Raw genomic sequence first — 6,000 nt, forward strand, 5'->3', positions numbered from 1 at the left:
GCTCCGAATTAACGTGGATGCCCAATTAGCTGTCACAGTGTATATGGTTGCTGTAGAACTTGAGCTCGTAACTTACACAATCACACATGATGAACAAAAAATAATATGAATCTGATATAAGCCCAATCTGGGCACAATAAACTATTATTGCGTGTATCCTGGTAACGTGAGAGCAAATAATGGGCTCAGGATTTGAGAACTCGATTTATTGGATAATTTCGCACGTCGTAACTACAATTCGTTATTACACTTTCAAGATTGCTGTATCTGTAACACACAGATAATTATAACACTCTCAAGGTTAACACATCAACCGCTGAACTGCCTTGAACGACGTCTTCCTGACGAAATTTTTCGAAAGGTCTTTATGCTTCTTATATAAGCTTCGCACAGCTCACATAGAAAATACGGCCTCTATTGTTGACGTAAGTTATTTACTGCTCGTTCCCTGGTAGTGGAAAACCTTTTCCTATTCTAGATCAAGAAATTTTCTTCGCGGGAATGTGTTCACTTAGCTGTTCCCTATCAACGGATATACATGTTACAATATTTTGTCCAGGGAAGATTAGACACGTGAAAATTACTAACCACATCAGTAATTTAGCTCAACATTTCCCAAAAGCGGGAAGGGACGTTCCAGTGGGGTATAGACTCTGATGTTTTCCAGAAACAACGTTTACCAATTTTCTTACGGTAGTGGATTTTATATAAATTTATTTAATACACGAATCTGCATTTGCGAATCAAAAGACACTACAGACACCACAGGACTAATTGAGCATCTTACACAAAAATATACCCCAGCCATAAGGAAAAGTCCAGAGACATTTAGCTTGATGTTTTCCAGAAATATTGTTTTACACATTTCTTGCGTTATTGGGTTTGATATAAGTCTACTGAAACATGAATCTGTTTTTGCAAAACTAAGCTGATTGCAGACACCACATGACAAAGATTAATAAATTATTCTTTGTGTGTTTTATTGCATATAAAGTACTTGAATTAGAAGTTTCGTACCTTAATGAGACTCATATTTACACCAAACACGTAGAATGATGATTCTTTTTAGATTATCGAGTAAGTTATTTTGAGACTCATATAACTTACACTGGCCCGATACGCAACAAAGTTAAACCCGCTCGACGAAAATTCCGTGCAGTTCTTCAAGAGTAGTTTTTTTCGAAATGTTTTTTTTTGCAAATTGTACTTTTGAGAAAAAGGGCGCGGACGAGCTTTTTTTTTTACATACGTTCTCTTAATGTAAAATTTGCCCTGTTCTTAACTAATTAAACACTACACCAATGAAGACGTATGGGGGATTGGATGTATAGAACCACATTTTCTTGACCTCGACACTAGTTGGTGGTGAGTGGTCTGCTTCACGACCCTGCCACTTTACCCCCTGGGAAAGTGCCCCCGGTACTCATTGGACAGGAGTCTGGTTGGTCCCCAGAGCCGGCCTGGACAACACTGAGAAAGGAAAATTCTTGACCATACTTGGACTCGAACTCCGGCCTCTCGGTCGTCCATCCCGCAGCCAGTCGCTATAACTGCGCTATATCCCAATGTAGTATACGGGAATTAGTACAACACGATAGGAAAATATAGAAATCAAATAGATCTTGTACTACCCATAATATTCTTAGATATCTGGGAATCATAACCATGGAGACAAAATTCATTTCGGATTTGTTTTGAAAGCATCGTATCCCGTGGGCTTCCACATAGCACTATTCTGTATGACGGCATGTAGGAGCACGTGCTGCAAACCTACCCCGTTATCAAGGAGAGCGTGTTACTGCTGCCTCGTTGAAAGCAATGTCAAGCTTCCAAGGGGAATTAACTCCACACTAACACCTGCTCTGCTGACCTATGATATGAACACAAAATTACGTACTCGATTTAATTACTGCTGGAATTGATTCCCATTTCATCTGTTAATCTTACTTGTGAATCTATTTGAAAATAAAGAGACACTATTTTAGTAGGCCCACGTTCAAGTGTTTTAAGTATAGTTATGTAGTATCTCGTTTAAAGAAACTTTTCTATTCAGCCTTTAATGAGTGTCATATTTAGTATGGTAAACAAAAGTAATCATTTGTACATATTTCGGAGTTTAGAACTGAATATTTGCGGCTTTTGGTAAAGGAAATAGTGGGTTATGATGCAAATACATACACGCTAACGCATTATTAATTCTTCCCTGAACATATTCCGCGGTGGAAAGGCTGAACTTACGTTGAGAGCTCAAAGCTTTCACACATATATATTTTACTGATTAACTTCATGAAGCTTCTTGGAAGAAAAATATTTTGATATGTAAACCAATTTCTATGCAATGCCCGAAATACGAAAACGCAACAATATGATATAGCAAGATGTATTCTCTATATCGTCCGCGCTATGCCCTTTGTTAGGCGATGGGGCGCTAAACTCGTTCCTGCGACAACGAATACTTCCGTTGCTATGCAACGCGTTGTAAACACAACAAAAGAGGAAGAGATATTTTCTATGAGTTCGCACTGAGACTATATATTAAATAAACTTGGCAACAAAGTGTTCAGAAAAAATTCAGTTGTAAGAGAAATTACTTACGAGTAATAATAAACAAAAATTCCGTAGAGGACCGTAGTAATGTATTTGGAAGTTACTATTTCCTGAATATTTGTATCACAAATGCCGAAATTTAAGGGATATGATTCACGATTGTTGGAATTGAGAGACATGAGAAATGTTTCTGCTAAAGAAGTACCTGGGCAGAAGTAACGTGCATAGAAATTTATGTAGATCTGAAATAAAGTTGATATTATGGATCCAGGGTGCGGGGGTGTGAATTGAATTGAACTGTCTCAGGACTTTACAGGGAATGGCTTAAATCTTTGCGTTCTGTTATGACATAATTACACATTTAAATATCTTAGTTACTTATTACACAAAAATATATCAAATTTCCTTCATATATTTATGTCCCGCATCAGATATGATTCTGTACGGTAACTAGACGCGGTCTTCAAGGTCGTCTTTTGTTCCTGGTGTACAAACTATTCTCGCTGAAATATGTCGAAATGGCTTTGGGACACACAGCCTCCTTTCCGATGGCTTCAAGGGAATGAAGCTACGGGTATTCCTGTAAACGCTGGTCATATTGGCCGCAAAGTCTAAGGCATGTACTACCTTCGCTCGCTCGAAAGGCGGGATCGTGGGTTCGAATTGCACCAAAGACATGGATATATGTGCGTTTATTCTGTATTTGTGTTGTCCTGTGTGTAGGTAGCGGCCTTGAGACAGGCTGATATCCTGTCCATGGAATTCTACCGACTATGTAAAGGTGATTACCAAACTGAAGAAGAGGCTATGACCCAAGAAAGAGCTCTAGAACCATTGATGAATGAATAAAAGGATGAATGAATGTATGAAAGAGAGGTGAATGAATGAATGGATGGAAGAATGAATGAAAGCTCTGTAAACACCTGCGCGCTCACACACATGAGGTAAGAAAATTACGAAAGGCAATCGGGAAACTGCCTTAGGTGCACTGACCAGTCACGGAATATCCATAAAGAGAAGGAAATCTGAGCTCAGTGTCAGTGTGGAGTTACTACGACGTGCAACAGAGTGCAGGATTACTTACATTCATTACATATAGTATGAAAATTAAATAGACGGAAAATTCTGTAAATTTGGCTATAAATATTTTGTTTCTGGGATTTTCAAAGTGAAGAATACGGAAGAAGGGAGAGTGAACGCCGATGTCTGTAATTTCCCTGTAGCAAAAAGGTTATTTTCTACTTTAATTGATTGAGACTATTTCATGATTTGAGCCGATCAGAGTGCCCGAGCGGTCCAAGGTATGAAATGTCTTCACCCTCTTAAACACTGGAGTCATGGGTTCGAATTCCACTCGACGCATGAATGTTGTCTGCATTTATTCTGCTAGTGACGTCCTGTTGTGCAGGCAGCCGCCTTGCGATTGGCTGATCCCCCGAAGGGCGGGACTGTTTGTATGATTAAGAAACTGTAAAACCGACGCTACGATTCGTCTTGGATTAAAGCGTCCACAGATCATAATTATTTTATAATTTGCATCATTTTACACGTAATGTTTGACAATATATAATTTGTACATCCCTTTAGCGGCAGTAATGCAAAATACGTCCGATTTGTGCTCTCTGCTTCCTGGTGTTTCCATGGCAACTAGCGTATCATGAGCTTAACGCTATGTGCTAATGCTTGTGCACATTAATTACACGTACAGTCCAATGGAATGCCTGTTGAACTTCCTGTGCTAAGGAATCTACCAAAACAACAGGCTGTTACATTCACAGTAAGACTTCCCGTTCCTGCTTCCCACATTATGGTGCGATGTCTCTGTGTTGCTTGTAAACTCGGGTCATAATCTACTCATTCGGATTAGAGTTTAGAACTCGTTTAGTAACAAAGTATTTCCTGTTGAGATTATCAGAGCCACGCTTATTAAGCATACGACATTTTCGCTTCTGTTGTCAAGTTTCCCCCCTTAACAGGCCCAGTCTGCCAAAAAAAAAAATATTATATCTTTTGTGTTATCTCAGTGAAGTGAATTGTATATTGACTGATAATGAAGGTTGCTGTTTTAGTAAGGTGTAAAAAAGAAAAGGTAAATTTATCCGTGTAATAGGTTGTGGGGCCGGTCACAGTAGCCGAGGGGTCTAAGGCATGTACTGTCTTCGCTCGCTTGGAAACCGGGATCGTGGTTTCGAATCCCTCTCAGGGCATGGATGTTAATTTGTGTGTGTGCGTTTTTCTGTGTTTGTGTACAGGTAGAGGCCTTGCGACGAACTGATCACCCGCCCAAGGAGTCCTACCGAATGTGTAAGATCTAGAAAAACCGAAGTGAACGGAGAAGTTCATGCAGGTAGGCCTAGGCCCACTGGGGCTGTAGTGCCAAGAAAAAAAAAAGGCCGCGGAGGTCCATAGAGTCGTGAGAGATTGAGGCTCTTCTAGACAATCGGCTCACAAATGGTGCTAAGCTTGTCAGCCTTACGAACCGGCCGCCCTCTACCCCCCAGGAGGATTCCTGGTACTCATCTCTGTTAGAGGCTGAGCGGTTGGATGGATTAGGTAAATTGAAAAATACACCTCATTGGGACTCGAACCCTCGACCTTCCGGTTTGTAGCATAGTGTCTCAACCAACTATGCTACCGCGTACCCAATTTAGCAAGGTGTACATGTGGACAAATATAAACAGAGTGACGTTGTAGAATTAGACAGATGAATTTCTGTTGCCTTTACTTTTTAAATTAAGAACATTTGGCTATAGTTCATGAAATTACAGTTTATTCTTATCACCTAAGATGAATATCTTACAGGACGCCAATGTATGAAAATAGAAGTACGTATGTTTCCTACTGCAGGCCTGTAGTCTGGTAGGCGTGTAGCAACATTCGGGAAGGAAGCAACTTCCTCTCTCTGAATTCGTTGCTACATTGTACTAAATCCACACATGGTACAATTTGACAAAATATAATATACTGTGGCATATTCGGTCGAAGCAAGAACTGTGGAGGCACAACAGTCGGCCGCTACTAGACAGCAGCCCGTACACAACAACAAAGGAATGGTGTTTTCTCAGAAGTCCGTGTATATTGCTACGCACGCAACAAAGGAATACTTTAAGCCATTGCTAAGCAACAATTGCAATCTAACAGAGGAAATATGTTTTCTACGCGGTTCGCATGGAGATATTTACAAGCAAATCAAGTTAGAAGTTGTAGTCAGAGAACTGCTGGAGTTCAGATGTTACGAGTTGTTGCTGTTAGAAGGCGGTAGCTGAGACCGAGGACCGTTTGGGAACCCAGAGGAAGGGTGATGTTTGCCGTTGAAGCCGCATCCAAGTAACGGCAGTAAAGACGTGACTATGAATGCTTTGTGTGTATGTAATAGTGAACTGTAAAATGTTTTCACGTGATGATGAAAGAGTCCAATAAAATTAGTCAGCAGTCTGTCTATAATCACATTCC

The sequence above is a fragment of the Cryptotermes secundus genome, unplaced genomic scaffold (assembly GCF_002891405.2).
Source record: "Cryptotermes secundus unplaced genomic scaffold, Csec_1.0 scaffold60, whole genome shotgun sequence".
Taxonomy (NCBI): Eukaryota; Metazoa; Arthropoda; class Insecta; order Blattodea; family Kalotermitidae; genus Cryptotermes; species Cryptotermes secundus.